We start from the raw sequence: 19,503 nt of genomic DNA, 5'->3' as shown, positions 1-19,503 counted from the left end.
GTCCATCGCCTTAACCACTCGGCCACAACTACCTCACATGTGCTAAAGTTTTTATCTTAACATAATTAGGAGAAGGGTTTATGTTTTGCATGGATTGCATGGTTTAGAATGTGTAAAATTACATAAATGGCCATCTAAGATAATAAAAAAAAATTGTTTCCTTCGAGCCAGAATTGAACCAGCGACCTAAGGATTGCTGTACCAAACTCCTCTACAGTCAGAAGTTTAACTTTAATTTGTTATTTTTCTATCATCTGGCAACAGCTAGTTTAGAAAGCAGTTTTCATAGATCTTCCATCTGTAGCCACATTTACATCAAGATAAGAGATACTTTAAAATATCTACACTTTTCACTTTTCAAATTTAGCTTGTTTTTTTAAGTGTTTAATTGTTCAAGAAATAATGGGGCCCAAATATAATATTGCAGCAAAACAAAATATAGAAAAAGCTACATTGCATATGTAAATTAAAATCAACTAATCAAAAATATGCCATATCAAAATCGTATCTACCGTAGAACTCACAAATTAACAGATTTATCTACTAACAATTGGGCTTAATTTTGCACATTCTAATGACCAAATGTATTTGATATTTTGCTAGATATAGCTTTAAAACTTCAACACTTTTTCACTTTTCAAATTTAGCTTGTTTTTTTAACTGTTTAATTGTTCAAGAAATAATGGAGCCCAAATATAATCTTGCAGCAAACCAAAATATGGAAAGCTAATTTCTTTATGTAAATTAAAATCAACTAATCAAAAATATGCCATATCAAAACACAATTTGTCTTGTATCTACCTTAGAACTCACAGATTAACAGTTTAATCTCCTAACAATTTATCTTAATTTTGCACCTTCTAGTGTGCCAAATGTCTTTGATATTTTGCTAGATATACAAACATTTCTTTCAATGTTGACATTGAATATGCATTTCCAAATAAATAAAAGGTAATCAGTGTGGCTGCTAAGAGTGACTGGGCTTAGGCTCAATGAATGGAAGAAAATGTGTGAAAGATAAAAAAGAGAACAGACTGGCATCCCAAATATTTTGATGCACTAATGCCTGTTCTCACTCTTAGCATCACTAGCTGCAAGATTTGGTAAAATTTGAAGAAAAAGAAAACATCAATCTGCACGTAGTCGGCAGGATTTGAACCTACGCGGGGAGACCCCAATGGATTTCTAGTCCATCGCCTTAACCACTCGGCCACAACTACCTCACATGTGCTAAAGTTTTTATCTTAACATAATTAGGAGAAGGGTTTATGTTTTGCATGGATTGCATGGTTTAGAATGTGTAAAATTACATAAATGGCCATCTAAGATAATAAAAAAAAATTGTTTCCTTCGAGCCAGAATTGAACCAGCGACCTAAGGATTGCTGTACCAAACTCCTCTACAGTCAGAAGTTTAACTTTAATTTGTTATTTTTCTATCATCTGGCAACAGCTAGTTTAGAAAGCAGTTTTCATAGATCTTCCATCTGTAGCCACATTTACATCAAGATAAGAGATACTTTAAAATATCTACACTTTTCACTTTTCAAATTTAGCTTGTTTTTTTAAGTGTTTAATTGTTCAAGAAATAATGGGGCCCAAATATAATATTGCAGCAAAACAAAATATAGAAAAAGCTACATTGCATATGTAAATTAAAATCAACTAATAAAAAATATGCCATATCAAAATCGTATCTACCTTAGAACTCACAAATTAACAGATTTATCTACTAACAATTGGGCTTAATTTTGCACATTCTAATGACCAAATGTATTTGATATTTTGCTAGATATAGCTTTAAAACTTCAACACTTTTTCACTTTTCAAATTTAGCTTGTTTTTTTAACTGTTTAATTGTTCAAGAAATAATGGAGCCCAAATATAATCTTGCAGCAAACCAAAATATGGAAAGCTAATTTCTTTATGTAAATTAAAATCAACTAATCAAAAATATGCCATATCAAAACACAATTTGTCTTGTATCTACCTTAGAACTCACAGATTAACAGTTTAATCTCCTAACAATTTATCTTAATTTTGCACCTTCTAGTGTGCCAAATGTCTTTGATATTTTGCTAGATATACAAACATTTCTTTCAATGTTGACATTGAATATGCATTTCCAAATAAATAAAAGGTAATCAGTGTGGCTGCTAAGAGTGACTGGGCTTAGGCTCAATGAATGGAAGAAAATGTGTGAAAGATAAAAAAGAGAACAGACTGGCATCCCAAATATTTTGATGCACTAATGCCTGTTCTCACTCTTAGCATCACTAGCTGCAAGATTTGGTAAAATTTGAAGAAAAAGAAAACATCAATCTGCACGTAGTCGGCAGGATTTGAACCTACGCGGGGAGACCCCAATGGATTTCTAGTCCATCGCCTTAACCACTCGGCCACAACTACCTCACATGTGCTAAAGTTTTTATCTTAACATAATTAGGAGAAGGGTTTATGTTTTGCATGGATTGCATGGTTTAGAATGTGTAAAATTACATAAATGGCCATCTAAGATAATAAAAAAAAATTGTTTCCTTCGAGCCAGAATTGAACCAGCGACCTAAGGATTGCTGTACCAAACTCCTCTACAGTCAGAAGTTTAACTTTAATTTGTTATTTTTCTATCATCTGGCAACAGCTAGTTTAGAAAGCAGTTTTCATAGATCTTCCATCTGTAGCCACATTTACATCAAGATAAGAGATACTTTAAAATATCTACACTTTTCACTTTTCAAATTTAGCTTGTTTTTTTAAGTGTTTAATTGTTCAAGAAATAATGGGGCCCAAATATAATATTGCAGCAAAACAAAATATAGAAAAAGCTACATTGCATATGTAAATTAAAATCAACTAATCAAAAATATGCCATATCAAAATCGTATCTACCGTAGAACTCACAAATTAACAGATTTATCTACTAACAATTGGGCTTAATTTTGCACATTCTAATGACCAAATGTATTTGATATTTTGCTAGATATAGCTTTAAAACTTCAACACTTTTTCACTTTTCAAATTTAGCTTGTTTTTTTAACTGTTTAATTGTTCAAGAAATAATGGAGCCCAAATATAATCTTGCAGCAAACCAAAATATGGAAAGCTAATTTCTTTATGTAAATTAAAATCAACTAATCAAAAATATGCCATATCAAAACACAATTTGTCTTGTATCTACCTTAGAACTCACAGATTAACAGTTTAATCTCCTAACAATTTATCTTAATTTTGCACCTTCTAGTGTGCCAAATGTCTTTGATATTTTGCTAGATATACAAACATTTCTTTCAATGTTGACATTGAATATGCATTTCCAAATAAATAAAAGGTAATCAGTGTGGCTGCTAAGAGTGACTGGGCTTAGGCTCAATGAATGGAAGAAAATGTGTGAAAGATAAAAAAGAGAACAGACTGGCATCCCAAATATTTTGATGCACTAATGCCTGTTCTCACTCTTAGCATCACTAGCTGCAAGATTTGGTAAAATTTGAAGAAAAAGAAAACATCAATCTGCACGTAGTCGGCAGGATTTGAACCTACGCGGGGAGACCCCAATGGATTTCTAGTCCATCGCCTTAACCACTCGGCCACAACTACCTCACATGTGCTAAAGTTTTTATCTTAACATAATTAGGAGAAGGGTTTATGTTTTGCATGGATTGCATGGTTTAGAATGTGTAAAATTACATAAATGGCCATCTAAGATAATAAAAAAAAATTGTTTCCTTCGAGCCAGAATTGAACCAGCGACCTAAGGATTGCTGTACCAAACTCCTCTACAGTCAGAAGTTTAACTTTAATTTGTTATTTTTCTATCATCTGGCAACAGCTAGTTTAGAAAGCAGTTTTCATAGATCTTCCATCTGTAGCCACATTTACATCAAGATAAGAGATACTTTAAAATATCTACACTTTTCACTTTTCAAATTTAGCTTGTTTTTTTAAGTGTTTAATTGTTCAAGAAATAATGGGGCCCAAATATAATATTGCAGCAAAACAAAATATAGAAAAAGCTACATTGCATATGTAAATTAAAATCAACTAATCAAAAATATGCCATATCAAAATCGTATCTACCTTAGAACTCACAAATTAACAGATTTATCTACTAACAATTGGGCTTAATTTTGCACATTCTAATGACCAAATGTATTTGATATTTTGCTAGATATAGCTTTAAAACTTCAACACTTTTTCACTTTTCAAATTTAGCTTGTTTTTTTAACTGTTTAATTGTTCAAGAAATAATGGAGCCCAAATATAATCTTGCAGCAAACCAAAATATGGAAAGCTAATTTCTTTATGTAAATTAAAATCAACTAATCAAAAATATGCCATATCAAAACACAATTTGTCTTGTATCTACCTTAGAACTCACAGATTAACAGATTAATCTCCTAACAATTGATCTTAATTTTGCACCTTCTAGTGTGCCAAATGTCTTTGATATTTTGCTAGATATACAAACATTTCTTTCAATGTTGACATTGAATATGCATTTCCAAATAAATAAAAGGTAATCAGTGTGGCTGCTAAGAGTGACTGGGCTTAGGCTCAATGAATGGAAGAAAATGTGTGAAAGATAAAAAAGAGAACAGACTGGCATCCCAAATATTTTGATGCACTAATGCCTGTTCTCACTCTTAGCATCACTAGCTGCAAGATTTGGTAAAATTTGAAGAAAAAGAAAACATCAATCTGCACGTAGTCAGCAGGATTTGAACCTACGCGGGGAGACCCCAATGGATTTCTAGTCCATCGCCTTAACCACTCAGCCACAACTACCTCACATGTGCTAAAGTTTTTATTTTAACATAATTAGGAGAAGGGTTTATGTTTTGCATGGATTGCATGGTTTAGAATGTGTAAAATTACATAAATGGCCATCTAAGATAATAAAAAAAAATTGTTTCCTTCGAGCCAGAATTGAACCAGCGACCTAAGGATTGCTGTACCAAACTCCTCTACATTCAGAAGTTTAACTTAAATTTGTTATTTTTCTATCATCTGGCAACAGCTAGTTTAGAAAGCAGTTTTCATAGATCTTCCATCTGTAGCCACATTTACATCAAGATAAGAGATACTTTAAAATATCTACACTTTTCACTTTTCAAATTTAGCTTGTTTTTTTAAGTGTTTAATTGTTCAAGAAATAATGGGGCCCAAATATAATATTGCAGCAAAACAAAATATAGAAAAAGCTACATTGCATTAGTAAATTAAAATCAACTAATCAAAAATATGCCATATCAAAATCGTATCTACCTTAGAACTCACAAATTAACAGATTTATCTACTAACAATTGGGCTTAATTTTGCACATTCTAATGACCAAATGTATTTGATATTTTGCTAGATATAGCTTTAAAACTTCAACACTTTTTCACTTTTCAAATTTAGCTTGTTTTTTTAACTGTTTAATTGTTCAAGAAATAATGGAGCCCAAATATAATCTTGCAGCAAACCAAAATATGGAAAGCTAATTTCTTTATGTAAATTAAAATCAACTAATCAAAAATATGCCATATCAAAACACAAGTTGTCTTGTATCTACCTTAGAACTCACAGATTAACAGATTAATCTCCTAACAATTGATCTTAATTTTGCACCTTCTAGTGTGCCAAATGTCTTTGATATTTTGCTAGATATACAAACATTTCTTTCAATGTTGACATTGAATATGCATTTCCAAATAAATAAAAGGTAATCAGTGTGGCTGCTAAGAGTGACTGGGCTTAGGCTCAATGAATGGAAGAAAATGTGTGAAAGATAAAAAAGAGAACAGACTGGCATCCCAAATATTTTGATGCACTAATGCCTGTTCTCACTCTTAGCATCACTAGCTGCAAGATTTGGTAAAATTTGAAGAAAAAGAAAACATCAATCTGCACGTAGTCAGCAGGATTTGAACCTACGCGGGGAGACCCCAATGGATTTCTAGTCCATCGCCTTAACCACTCGGCCACAACTACCTCACATGTGCTAAAGTTTTTATTTTAACATAATTATGAGAAGGGTTTATGTTTTGCATGGATTGCATGGTTTAGAATATGTAAAATTACATAAATGGCCATCTAAGATAATAAAAAAAATTGTTTCCTTCGAGCCGTAAAAGAACCAGCGACCTAAGGATTGCTGTACCAAACTCCTCTACAGTCAGAAGTTTAACTTAAATTTGTTATTTTTCTATCATCTGGCAACAGCTAGTTTAGAAAGCAGTTTTCATAGATCTTCCATCTGTAGCCACATTTACATCAAGATAAGAGATACTTTAAAATATCTACACTTTTCACTTTTCAAATTTAGCTTGTTTTTTTAAGTGTTTAATTGTTCAAGAAATAATGGGGCCCAAATATAATATTGCAGCAAAACAAAATATAGAAAAAGCTACATTGCATATGTAAATTAAAATCAACTAATCAAAAATATGCCATATCAAAATCGTATCTACCTTAGAACTCACAAATTAACAGATTTATCTACTAACAATTGGGCTTAATTTTGCACATTCTAATGACCAAATGTATTTGATATTTTGCTAGATATAGCTTTAAAACTTCAACACTTTTTCACTTTTCAAATTTAGCTTGTTTTTTTAACTGTTTAATTGTTCAAGAAATAATGGAGCCCAAATATAATCTTGCAGCAAACCAAAATATGGAAAGCTAATTTCTTTATGTAAATTAAAATCAACTAATCAAAAATATGCCATATCAAAACACAATTTGTCTTGTATCTACCTTAGAACTCACAGATTAACAGATTAATCTCCTAACAATTGATCTTAATTTTGCACCTTCTAGTGTGCCAAATGTCTTTGATATTTTGCTAGATATACAAACATTTCTTTCAATGTTGACATTGAATATGCATTTCCAAATAAATAAAAGGTAATCAGTGTGGCTGCTAAGAGTGACTGGGCTTAGGCTCAATGAATGGAAGAAAATGTGTGAAAGATAAAAAAGAGAACAGACTGGCATCCCAAATATTTTGATGCACTAATGCCTGTTCTCACTCTTAGCATCACTAGCTGCAAGATTTGGTAAAATTTGAAGAAAAAGAAAACATCAATCTGCACGTAGTCAGCAGGATTTGAACCTACGCGGGGAGACCCCAATGGATTTCTAGTCCATCGCCTTAACCACTCGGCCACAACTACCTCACATGTGCTAAAGTGTTTATTTTAACATAATTAGGAGAAGGGTTTATGTTTTGCATGGATTGCATGGTTTAGAATGTGTAAAATTACATAAATGGCCATCTAAGATAATAAAAAAAAATTGTTTCCTTCGAGCCGGAATTGAACAAGGATTGCTGTACCAAACTCCTCTTCAGTCCGCCGCTCTACCAGCTGAGCTATCGAAGGTTCCCTATAGAAATCATCTACACTATATCTGATGGAGTGGACATGTAAAACTTTTCACTATCTAAAACTTACCCAATAAAGTAATTAAACTAGACAAAAGTTATTTATATGTTTATTCCTGTTTTGCATAAGCATCACAAATAATCATGCTTAATGATTTGCTAAATATCACCAGAAGTTTAACTTAAATTTGTTATTTTACTATCATCTGGCAACAGCTAGTTTAGAAAGCAGTTTTCATAGATCTTCCATCTGTAGCCACATTTACATCAAGATTAGAGATACTTTAAAATATCAACACTTTTTCACTTTTCAAATTTAGCTTGTTTTTTTAAGTGTTTAATTGTTCAAGAAATAATGGGGCCCAAATATAATATTGCAGCAAAACAAAATATAGAAAAAGCTACGTTGCATATGTAAATTAAAATCAACTAATCAAAAATATGCCATATCAAAATCGTATCTACCTTAGAACTCACAAATTAACAAATTTATCTACTAACAATTGGGCTTAATTTTGCACATTCTAATGACCAAATGTATTTGATATTTTGCTAGATATAGCTTTAAAACATCAACACTTTTTCACTTTTCAAATTTAGCTTGTTTTATTAACTGTTTAATTGTTCAAGAAATAATGGAGCCCAAATATAATCTTGCAGCAAACCAAAATATGGAAAGCTAATTTCTTTATGTAAATTAAAATCAACTAATCAAAAATATGCCATATCAAAACACAATTTGTCTTGTATCTACCTTAGAACTCACTGATTAACAGTTTAATCTCCTGACAATTTTTCTTCATTTTGCACCTTCTAGTGTGCCAAATGTCTTTGATATTTTGCTAGATATACAAACATTTCTTTCAATGTTGACATTGAATATGCATTTCCAAATAAATAAAAGGTAATCAGTGTGGCTGCTAAGAGTGACTGGGCTTAGGCTCAATGAATGGAAGAAAATGTGTGAAAGATAAAAAAGAGAACAGACTGGCATCCCAAATATTTTGATGCACTAATGCCTGTTCTCACTCTTAGCATCACTAGCTGCAAGATTTGGTAAAATTTGAAGAAAAAGAAAACATCAATCTGCACGTAGTCAGCAGGATTTGAACCTACGCAGGGAGACCCCAATAGATTTCTAGTCCATCGCCTTAACCACTCGGCCACAACTACCTCACATGTGCTAAAGTTTTTATTTTAACATAATTATGAGAAGGGTTTATGTTTTGCATGGATTGCATGGTTTAGAATATGTAAAATTACATAAATGGCCATCTAAGATAATAAAAAAAAATTGTTTCCTTCGAGCCGGAAATGAACCAGCGACCTAAGGATTGCTGTACCAAACTCCTCTACAGTCAGAAGTTTAACTTAAATTTGTTATTTTTCTATCATCTGGCAACAGCTAGTTTAGAAAGCAGTTTTCATAGATCTTCCATCTGTAGCCACATTTACATCAAGATAAGAGATACTTTAAAATATCTACACTTTTCACTTTTCAAATTTAGCTTGTTTTTTTAAGTGTTTAATTGTTCAAGAAATAATGGGGCCCAAATATAATATTGCAGCAAAACAAAATATAGAAAAAGCTACATTGCATATGTAAATTAAAATCAACTAATCAAAAATATGCCATATCAAAATCGTATCTACCTTAGAACTCACAAATTAACAGATTTATCTACTAACAATTGGGCTTAATTTTGCACATTCTAATGACCAAATGTATTTGATATTTTGCTAGATATAGCTTTAAAACTTCAACACTTTTTCACTTTTCAAATTTAGCTTGTTTTTTTAACTGTTTAATTGTTCAAGAAATAATGGAGCCCAAATATAATCTTGCAGCAAACCAAAATATGGAAAGCTAATTTCTTTATGTAAATTAAAATCAACTAATCAAAAATATGCCATATCAAAACACAATTTGTCTTGTATCTACCTTAGAACTCACAGATTAACAGATTAATCTCCTAACAATTGATCTTAATTTTGCACCTTCTAGTGTGCCAAATGTCTTTGATATTTTGCTAGATATACAAACATTTCTTTCAATGTTGACATTGAATATGCATTTCCAAATAAATAAAAGGTAATCAGTGTGGCTGCTAAGAGTGACTGGGCTTAGGCTCAATGAATGGAAGAAAATGTGTGAAAGATAAAAAAGAGAACAGACTGGCATCCCAAATATTTTGATGCACTAATGCCTGTTCTCACTCTTAGCATCACTAGCTGCAAGATTTGGTAAAATTTGAAGAAAAAGAAAACATCAATCTGCATGTAGTCGGCAGGATTTGAACCTACGCGGGGAGACCCCAATGGATTTCTAGTCCATCGCCTTAACCACTCGGCCACAACTACCTCACATGTGCTAAAGTGTTTATTTTAACATAATTAGGAGAAGGGTTTATGTTTTGCATGGATTGCATGGTTTAGAATGTGTAAAATTACATAAATGGCCATCTAAGATAATAAAAAAAAATTGTTTCCTTCGAGCCGGAATTGAACAAGGATTGCTGTACCAAACTCCTCTTCAGTCCGCCGCTCTACCAGCTGAGCTATCGAAGGTTCCCTATAGAAATCATCTACACTATATCTGATGGAGTGGACATGTAAAACTTTTCACTATCTAAAACTTACCCAATAAAGTAATTAAACTAGACAAAAGTTATTTATATGTTTATTCCTGTTTTGCATAAGCATCACAAATAATCATGCTTAATGATTTGCTAAATATCACCAGAAGTTTAACTTAAATTTGTTATTTTACTATCATCTGGCAACAGCTAGTTTAGAAAGCAGTTTTCATAGATCTTCCATCTGTAGCCACATTTACATCAAGATTAGAGATACTTTAAAATATCAACACTTTTTCACTTTTCAAATTTAGCTTGTTTTTTTAAGTGTTTAATTGTTCAAGAAATAATGGGGCCCAAATATAATATTGCAGCAAAACAAAATATAGAAAAAGCTACGTTGCATATGTAAATTAAAATCAACTAATCAAAAATATGCCATATCAAAATCGTATCTACCTTAGAACTCACAAATTAACAAATTTATCTACTAACAATTGGGCTTAATTTTGCACATTCTAATGACCAAATGTATTTGATATTTTGCTAGATATAGCTTTAAAACATCAACACTTTTTCACTTTTCAAATTTAGCTTGTTTTTTTAACTGTTTAATTGTTCAAGAAATAATGGAGCCCAAATATAATCTTGCAGCAAACCAAAATATGGAAAGCTAATTTCTTTATGTAAATTAAAATCAACTAATCAAAAATATGCCATATCAAAACACAATTTGTCTTGTATCTACCTTAGAACTCACTGATTAACAGTTTAATCTCCTGACAATTTTTCTTCATTTTGCACCTTCTAGTGTGCCAAATGTCTTTGATATTTTGCTAGATATACAAACATTTCTTTCAATGTTGACATTGAATATGCATTTCCAAATAAATAAAAGGTAATCAGTGTGGCTGCTAAGAGTGACTGGGCTTAGGCTCAATGAATGGAAGAAAATGTGTGAAAGATAAAAAAGAGAACAGACTGGCATCCCAAATATTTTGATGCACTAATGCCTGTTCTCACTCTTAGCATCACTAGCTGCAAGATTTGGTAAAATTTGAAGAAAAAGAAAACATCAATCTGCACGTAGTCAGCAGGATTTGAACCTACGCGGGGAGACCCCAATAGATTTCTAGTCCATCGCCTTAACCACTCGGCCACAACTACCTCACATGTGCTAAAGTTTTTATTTTAACATAATTATGAGAAGGGTTTATGTTTTGCATGGATTGCATGGTTTAGAATATGTAAAATTACATAAATGGCCATCTAAGATAATAAAAAAAAATTGTTTCCTTCGAGCCGGAAATGAACCAGCGACCTAAGGATTGCTGTACCAAACTCCTCTACAGTCAGAAGTTTAACTTAAATTTGTTATTTTTCTATCATCTGGCAACAGCTAGTTTAGAAAGCAGTTTTCATAGATCTTCCATCTGTAGCCACATTTACATCAAGATAAGAGATACTTTAAAATATCTACACTTTTCACTTTTCAAATTTAGCTTGTTTTTTTAAGTGTTTAATTGTTCAAGAAATAATGGGGCCCAAATATAATATTGCAGCAAAACAAAAAATAGAAAAAGCTACATTGCATATGTAAATTAAAATCAACTAATCAAAAATATGCCATATCAAAATCGTATCTACCTTAGAACTCACAAATTAACAGATTTATCTACTAACAATTGGGCTTAATTTTGCACATTCTAATGACCAAATGTATTTGATATTTTGCTAGATATAGCTTTAAAACTTCAACACTTTTTCACTTTTCAAATTTAGCTTGTTTTTTTAACTGTTTAATTGTTCAAGAAATAATGGAGCCCAAATATAATCTTGCAGCAAACCAAAATATGGAAAGCTAATTTCTTTATGTAAATTAAAATCAACTAATCAAAAATATGCCATATCAAAACACAATTTGTCTTGTATCTACCTTAGAACTCACAGATTAACAGATTAATCTCCTAACAATTGATCTTAATTTTGCACCTTCTAGTGTGCCAAATGTCTTTGATATTTTGCTAGATATACAAACATTTCTTTCAATGTTGACATTGAATATGCATTTCCAAATAAATAAAAGGTAATCAGTGTGGCTGCTAAGAGTGACTGGGCTTAGGCTCAATGAATGGAAGAAAATGTGTGAAAGATAAAAAAGAGAACAGACTGGCATCCCAAATATTTTGATGCACTAATGCCTGTTCTCACTCTTAGCATCACTAGCTGCAAGATTTGGTAAAATTTGAAGAAAAAGAAAACATCAATCTGCACGTAGTCGGCAGGATTTGAACCTACGCGGGGAGACCCCAATGGATTTCTAGTCCATCGCCTTAACCACTCGGCCACAACTACCTCACATGTGCTAAAGTGTTTATTTTAACATAATTAGGAGAAGGGTTTATGTTTTGCATGGATTGCATGGTTTAGAATGTGTAAAATTACATAAATGGCCATCTAAGATAATAAAAAAAATTGTTTCCTTCGAGCCGGAATTGAACAAGGATTGCTGTACCAAACTCCTCTTCAGTCCGCCGCTCTACCAGCTGAGCTATCGAAGGTTCCCTATAGAAATCATCTACACTATATCTGATGGAGTGGACATGTAAAACTTTTCACTATCTAAAACTTTCCCAATAAAGTAATTAAACTAGACAAAAGTTATTTATATGTTTATTCCTGTTTTGCATAAGCATCACAAATAATCATGCTTAATGATTTGCTAAATATCACCAGAAGTTTAACTTAAATTTGTTATTTTACTATCATCTGGCAACAGCTAGTTTAGAAAGCAGTTTTCATAGATCTTCCATCTGTAGCCACATTTACATCAAGATTAGAGATACTTTAAAATATCAACACTATTTCACTTTTCAAATTTAGCTTGTTTTTTTAAGTGTTTAATTGTTCAAGAAATAATGGGGCCCAAATATAATATTGCAGCAAAACAAAATATAGAAAAAGCTACGTTGCATATGTAAATTAAAATCAACTAATCAAAAATATGCCATATCAAAATCGTATCTACCTTAGAACTCACAAATTAACAAATTTATCTACTAACAATTGGGCTTAATTTTGCACATTCTAATGACCAAATGTATTTGATATTTTGCTAGATATAGCTTTAAAACATCAACACTTTTTCACTTTTCAAATTTAGCTTGTTTTTTTAACTGTTTAATTGTTCAAGAAATAATGGAGCCCAAATATAATCTTGCAGCAAACCAAAATATGGAAAGCTAATTTCTTTATGTAAATTAAAATCAACTAATCAAAAATATGCCATATCAAAACACAATTTGTCTTGTATCTACCTTAGAACTCACTGATTAACAGTTTAATCTCCTGACAATTTTTCTTCATTTTGCACCTTCTAGTGTGCCAAATGTCTTTGATATTTTGCTAGATATACAAACATTTCTTTCAATGTTGACATTGAATATGCATTTCCAAATAAATAAAAGGTAATCAGTGTGGCTGCTAAGAGTGACTGGGCTTAGGCTCAATGAATGGAAGAAAATGTGTGAAAGATAAAAAAGAGAACAGACTGGCATCCCAAATATTTTGATGCACTAATGCCTGTTCTCACTCTTAGCATCACTAGCTGCAAGATTTGGTAAAATTTGAAGAAAAAGAAAACATCAATCTGCACGTAGTCAGCAGGATTTGAACCTACGCGGGGAGACCCCAATAGATTTCTAGTCCATCGCCTTAACCACTCGGCCACAACTACCTCACATGTGCTAAAGTTTTTATTTTAACATAATTATGAGAAGGGTTTATGTTTTGCATGGATTGCATGGTTTAGAATATGTAAAATTACATAAATGGCCATCTAAGATAATAAAAAAAAATTGTTTCCTTCGAGCCGGAAATGAACCAGCGACCTAAGGATTGCTGTACCAAACTCCTCTACAGTCAGAAGTTTAACTTAAATTTGTTATTTTTCTATCATCTGGCAACAGCTAGTTTAGAAAGCAGTTTTCATAGATCTTCCATCTGTAGCCACATTTACATCAAGATAAGAGATACTTTAAAATATCTACACTTTTCACTTTTCAAATTTAGCTTGTTTTTTTAAGTGTTTAATTGTTCAAGAAATAATGGGGCCCAAATATAATATTGCAGCAAAACAAAATATAGAAAAAGCTACGTTGCATATGTAAATTAAAATCAACTAATCAAAAATATGCCATATTAAAATCGTATCTACCTTAGAACTCACAAATTAACAGATTTATCTACTAACAATTGGGCTTAATTTTGCACTTTCTAATGACCAAATGTATTTGATATTTTGCTAGATATAGCTTTAAAACTTCAACACTTTTTCACTTTTCAAATTTAGCTTGTTTTTTTAACTGTTTAATTGTTCAAGAAATAATGGAGCCCAAATATAATCTTGCAGCAAACCAAAATATGGAAAGCTAATTTCTTTATGTAAATTAAAATCAACTAATCAAAAATATGCCATATCAAAACACAATTTGTCTTGTATCTACCTTAGAACTCACAGATTAACAGATTAATCTCCTAACAATTGATCTTAATTTTGCACCTTCTAGTGTGCCAAATGTCTTTGATATTTTGCTAGATATACAAACATTTCTTTCAATGTTGACATTGAATATGCATTTCCAAATAAATAAAAGGTAATCAGTGTGGCTGCTAAGAGTGACTGGGCTTAGGCTCAATGAATGGAAGAAAATGTGTGAAAGATAAAAAAGAGAACAGACTGGCATCCCAAATATTTTGATGCACTAATGCCTGTTCTCACTCTTAGCATCACTAGCTGCAAGATTTGGTAAAATTTGAAGAAAAAGAAAACATCAATCTGCACGTAGTCAGCAGGATTTGAACCTACGCGGGGAGACCCCAATGGATTTCTAGTCCATCGCCTTAACCACTCGGCCACAACTACCTCACATGTGCTAAAGTGTTTATTTTAACATAATTAGGAGAAGGGTTTATGTTTTGCATGGAATGCATGGTTTAGAATGTGTAAAATTACATAAATGGCCATCTAAGATAATAAAAAAAAATTGTTTCCTTCGAGCCGGAATTGAACCAGGATTGCTGTACCAAACTCCTCTACAGTCCGCCGCTCTACCAGCTGAGCTATCGAAGGTTCCCTATAGAAATCATCTACACTATATCTGATGGAGTGGACATGTAAAACTTTTCACTATCTAAAACTTACCTAATAAAGTAATTAAACTAGACAAAAGTTATTTATATGTTTATTCCTGTTTTGCATAAGCATCACAAATAATCATGCTTAATGATTTGCTAAATATCACCAGAAGTTTAACTTAAATTTGTTATTTTTCTATCATCTGGCAACAGCTAGTTTAGAAAGCAGTTTTCATAGATCTTCCATCTGTAGCCACATTTACATCAAGATTAGAGATACTTTAAAATATCAACACTTTTTCACTTTTCAAATTTAGCTTGTTTTTTTAAGTGTTTAATTGTTCAAGAAATAATGGGGCCCAAATATAATATTGCAGCAAAACAAAATATAGAAAAAGCTACGTTGCATATGTAAATTAAAATCAACTAATCAAAAATATGCCATATCAAAATCGTATCTACCTTAGAACTCACAAATTAACAAATTTATCTACTAACAATTGGGCTTTATTTTGCACATTCTAATGACCAAATTTATTTGATATTTTGCTAGATATAGCTTTAAAACATCAACACTTTTTCACTTTTCAAATTTAGCTTGTTTTTTTAACTGTTTAATTGTTCAAGAAATAATGGAGCCCAAATATAATCTTGCAGCAAACCAAAATATGGAAAGCTAATTTCTTTATTTAAATTAAAATCAACTAATCAAAAATATGCCATATCAAAACACAATTTGTCTTGTATCTACCTTAGAACTCACAGATTAACAGTTTAATCTCCTGACAATTTATCTTCATTTTGCACCTTCCAGTGTGCCAAATGTCTTTGATATTTTGCTAGATATACAAACATTTCTTTCAATGTTGACATTGAATATGCATTTCCAAATAAATAAAAGGTAATCAGTGTGGCTGCTAAGAGTGACTGGGCTTAGGCTCAATGAATGGAAGAAAATGTGTGAAAGATAAAAAAGAGAACAGACTGGCATCCCAAATATTTTGATGCACTAATGCCTGTTCTCACTCTTAGCATCACTAGCTGCAAGATTTGGTAAAATTTGAAGAAAAAGAAAACATCAATCTGCACGTAGTCAGCAGGATTTGAACCTACGCGGGGAGACCCCAATAGATTTCTAGTCCATCGCCTTAACCACTCGGCCACAACTACCTCACATGTGCTAAAGTTTTTATTTTAACATAATTATGAGAAGGGTTTATGTTTTGCATGGATTGCATGGTTTAGAATGTGTAAAATTACATAAATGGCCATCTAAGATAATAAAAAAAAATTGTTTCCTTCGAGCCAGAAATGAACCAGCGACCTAAGGATTGCTGTACCAAACTCCTCTACAGTCAGAAGTTTAACTTAAATTTGTTATTTTTCTATCATCTGGCAACAGCTAGTTTAGAAAGCAGTTTTCATAGATCTTCCATCTGTAGCCACATTTACATCAAGTTAAGAGATACTTTAAAATATCTACACTTTCACTTTTCAAATTTAGCTTGTTTTTTTAAGTGTTTAATTGTTCAAGAAATAATGGGGCCCAAATATAATATTGCAGCAAAACAAAATATAGAAAAAGCTACGTTGCATATGTAAATTTAAATCAACTAATCAAAAATATGCCATATTAAAATCGTATCTACCTTAGAACTCACAAATTAACAGATTTATCTACTAACAATTGGGCTTAATTTTGCACTTTCTAATGACCAAATGTATTTGATATTTTGCTAGATATAGCTTTAAAACTTCAACACTTTTTCACTTTTCAAATTTAGCTTGTTTTTTTAACTGTTTAATTGTTCAAGAAATAATGGAGCCCAAATATAATCTTGCAGCAAACCAAAATATGGAAAGCTAATTTCTTTATGTAAATTAAAATCAACTAATCAAAAATATGCCATATCAAAACACAATTTGTCTTGTATCTACCTTAGAACTCACAGATTAACAGATTAATCTCCTAACAATTGATCTTAATTTTGCACCTTCTAGTGTGCCAAATGTCTTTGATATTTTGCTAGATATACAAACATTTCTTTCAATGTTGATATTGAATATGCATTTCCAAATAAATAAAAGGTAATCAGTGTGGCTGCTAAGAGTGACTGGGCTTAGGCTGAATGAATGGAAGAAAATGTGTGAAAGATAAAAAAGAGAACAGACTGGCATCCCAAATATTTTGATGCACTAATGCCTGTTCTCACTCTTAGCATCACTAGCTGCAAGATTTGGTAAAATTTGAAGAAAAAGAAAACATCAATCTGCACATAGTCGGCAGGATTTGAACCTACGCGGGGAGACCCCAATGGATTTCTAGTCCATCGCCTTAACCACTCAGCCACAACTACCTCACATGTGCTAAAGTGTTTATTTTAACATAATTAGGAGAAGGGTTTATGTTTTGCATGGATTGCATGGTTTAGAATGTGTAAAATTACATAAATGGCCATCTAAGATAATAAAAAAAAATTGTTTCCTTCGAGCCAGAATTGAACCTGGATTGCTGTACCAAACTCCTCTACAGTCCGCCGCTCTACCAGCTGAGCTATCGAAGGTTCCCTATAGAAATCATCTACACTATATCTGATGGAGTGGACATGTAAAACTTTTCACTATCTAAAACTTACCTAATAAAGTAATTAAACTAGACAAAAGTTATTTATATGTTTATTCCTGTTTTGCATAAGCATCACAAATAATCATGCTTAATGATTTGCTAAATATCACCAGAAGTTTAACTTAAATTTGTTATTTTTCTATCATCTGGCAACAGCTAGTTTAGAAAGCAGTTTTCATAGATCTTCCATCTGTAGCCACATTTACATCAAGATTAGAGATACTTTAAAATATCAACACTTTTTCACTTTTCAAATTTAGCTTGTTTTTTTAAGTGTTTAATTGTTCAAGAAATAATGGGGCCCAAATATAATATTGCAGAAAAACAAAATATAGAAAAAGCTACGTTGCATATGTAAATTAAAATCAACTAATCAAAAATATGCCATATCAAAATCGTATCTACCTTAGAACTCACAAATTAACAAATTTATCTACTAACAATTGGGCTTTATTTTGCACATTCTAATGACCAAATTTATTTGATATTTTGCTAGATATAGCTTTAAAACATCAACACTTTTTCACTTTTCAAATTTAGCTTGTTTTTTTAACTGTTTAATTGTTCAAGAAATAATGGAGCCCAAATATAATCTTGCAGCAAACCAAAATATGGAAAGCTAATTTCTTTATGTAAATTAAAATCAACTAATCAAAAATATGCCATATCAAAACACAATTTGTCTTGTATCTACCTTAGAACTCACAGATTAACAGTTTAATCTCCTGACAATTTATCTTCATTTTGCACCTTCCAGTGTGCCAAATGTCTTTGATATTTTGCTAGATATACAAACATTTCTTTCAATGTTGACATTGAATATGCATTTCCAAATAAATAAAAGGTAATCAGTGTGGCTGCTAAGAGTGACTGGGCTTATGCTCAATGAATGGAAGAAAATGTGTGAAAGATAAAAAAGAGAACAGACTGGCATCCCAAATATTTTGATGCACTAATGCCTGTTCTCACTCTTAGCATCACTAGCTGCAAGATTTGGTAAAATTTGAAGAAAAAGAAAACATCAATCTGCACGTAGTCGGCAGGATTTGAACCTACGCGGGGAGACCCCAATGGATTTCTAGTCCATCGCCTTAACCACTCGGCCACAACTACCTCACATGTGCTAAAGTGTTTATTTTAACATAATTAGGAGAAGGGTTTATGTTTTGCATGGATTGCATGGTTTAGAATGTGTAAAATTACATAAATGGCCATCTAAGATAATAAAAAAAAATTGTTTCCTTCGAGCCAGAATTGAACCTGGATTGCTGTACCAAACTCCTCTACAGTCCGCCACTCTACCAGCTGAGCTATCGAAGGTTCCCTATAGAAATCGTCTACACTATATCTGATGGAGTGGACATGTAAAACTTTTCACTATCTAAAACTTACCTAATAAAGTAATTAAACTAGACAAAAGTTATTTCTATGTTTATTCCTGTTTTGCATAAGCATCACAAATAATCATGCTTAATGATTTGCTAAATATCACCAGAAGTTTAACTTAAATTTGTTAATTTTCTATCATCTGGCAACAGCTAGTTTAGAAAGCAGTTTTCATAGATCTTCCATCTGTAGCCACATTTACATCAAGATTAGAGATACTTTAAAATATCAACACTTTTTCACTTTTCAAATTTAGCTTGTTTTTTTAAGTGTTTAATTGTTCAAGAAATAATGGGGCCCAAATATAATATTGCAGCAAAACAAAATATAGAAAAAGCTACGTTGCATATGTAAATTAAAATCAACTAATCAAAAATATGCCATATCAAAATCGTATCTACCTTAGAACTC

The 19,503-nt window shown here is 31.8% G+C and overlaps 16 non-coding genes across 16 annotated transcripts in view; all 16 read right to left on the bottom strand.

The window, feature by feature from the left end:
• Positions 1-32, bottom strand: part of TRNAS-AGA (transfer RNA serine (anticodon AGA)) — an 82-nt gene extending 50 nt beyond the window's left edge. Inside the window, exon 1 of the tRNA in view lies at positions 1-32. This exon is cut by the window's left edge and continues 50 nt beyond it. This is a non-coding gene — a tRNA (tRNA-Ser).
• A 1,106-nt stretch (positions 33-1,138) lies between these two features.
• Positions 1,139-1,220, bottom strand: TRNAS-AGA (transfer RNA serine (anticodon AGA)). Its single transcript has one exon. It is a non-coding gene; the product is annotated as a tRNA-Ser (tRNA).
• Positions 1,221-2,326: 1,106 nt separating this feature from the next.
• On the bottom strand, positions 2,327-2,408 carry TRNAS-AGA (transfer RNA serine (anticodon AGA)). Its single transcript has one exon. It is a non-coding gene; the product is annotated as a tRNA-Ser (tRNA).
• Positions 2,409-3,514: 1,106 nt separating this feature from the next.
• On the bottom strand, positions 3,515-3,596 carry TRNAS-AGA (transfer RNA serine (anticodon AGA)). The gene has a single exon. It is a non-coding gene; the product is annotated as a tRNA-Ser (tRNA).
• A 1,106-nt stretch (positions 3,597-4,702) lies between these two features.
• TRNAS-AGA (transfer RNA serine (anticodon AGA)) lies at positions 4,703-4,784 on the bottom strand. The gene has a single exon. It is a non-coding gene; the product is annotated as a tRNA-Ser (tRNA).
• A 1,106-nt stretch (positions 4,785-5,890) lies between these two features.
• Positions 5,891-5,972, bottom strand: TRNAS-AGA (transfer RNA serine (anticodon AGA)). Its single transcript has one exon. It is a non-coding gene; the product is annotated as a tRNA-Ser (tRNA).
• A 1,105-nt stretch (positions 5,973-7,077) lies between these two features.
• TRNAS-AGA (transfer RNA serine (anticodon AGA)) lies at positions 7,078-7,159 on the bottom strand. Its single transcript has one exon. It is a non-coding gene; the product is annotated as a tRNA-Ser (tRNA).
• Positions 7,160-8,459: 1,300 nt separating this feature from the next.
• On the bottom strand, positions 8,460-8,541 carry TRNAS-AGA (transfer RNA serine (anticodon AGA)). The gene has a single exon. It is a non-coding gene; the product is annotated as a tRNA-Ser (tRNA).
• Positions 8,542-9,647: 1,106 nt separating this feature from the next.
• Positions 9,648-9,729, bottom strand: TRNAS-AGA (transfer RNA serine (anticodon AGA)). The gene has a single exon. It is a non-coding gene; the product is annotated as a tRNA-Ser (tRNA).
• Positions 9,730-11,029: 1,300 nt separating this feature from the next.
• TRNAS-AGA (transfer RNA serine (anticodon AGA)) lies at positions 11,030-11,111 on the bottom strand. The gene has a single exon. It is a non-coding gene; the product is annotated as a tRNA-Ser (tRNA).
• Positions 11,112-12,217: 1,106 nt separating this feature from the next.
• TRNAS-AGA (transfer RNA serine (anticodon AGA)) lies at positions 12,218-12,299 on the bottom strand. The gene has a single exon. It is a non-coding gene; the product is annotated as a tRNA-Ser (tRNA).
• A 1,299-nt stretch (positions 12,300-13,598) lies between these two features.
• On the bottom strand, positions 13,599-13,680 carry TRNAS-AGA (transfer RNA serine (anticodon AGA)). Its single transcript has one exon. It is a non-coding gene; the product is annotated as a tRNA-Ser (tRNA).
• Positions 13,681-14,786: 1,106 nt separating this feature from the next.
• TRNAS-AGA (transfer RNA serine (anticodon AGA)) lies at positions 14,787-14,868 on the bottom strand. The gene has a single exon. It is a non-coding gene; the product is annotated as a tRNA-Ser (tRNA).
• A 1,300-nt stretch (positions 14,869-16,168) lies between these two features.
• On the bottom strand, positions 16,169-16,250 carry TRNAS-AGA (transfer RNA serine (anticodon AGA)). Its single transcript has one exon. It is a non-coding gene; the product is annotated as a tRNA-Ser (tRNA).
• Positions 16,251-17,355: 1,105 nt separating this feature from the next.
• TRNAS-AGA (transfer RNA serine (anticodon AGA)) lies at positions 17,356-17,437 on the bottom strand. The gene has a single exon. It is a non-coding gene; the product is annotated as a tRNA-Ser (tRNA).
• Positions 17,438-18,737: 1,300 nt separating this feature from the next.
• TRNAS-AGA (transfer RNA serine (anticodon AGA)) lies at positions 18,738-18,819 on the bottom strand. Its single transcript has one exon. It is a non-coding gene; the product is annotated as a tRNA-Ser (tRNA).
• Positions 18,820-19,503: the final 684 nt, after the last annotated feature.

The sequence above is a fragment of the Taudactylus pleione genome, unplaced genomic scaffold (assembly GCF_031769625.1).
Source record: "Taudactylus pleione unplaced genomic scaffold, aTauple2 ptg000050l, whole genome shotgun sequence".
NCBI lineage: Eukaryota > Metazoa > Chordata > Amphibia > Anura > Myobatrachidae > Taudactylus > Taudactylus pleione.
The sequence above is the reverse complement of the archived record's forward strand: the minus strand, read 5'-3'. Positions and strand labels throughout refer to the sequence as shown.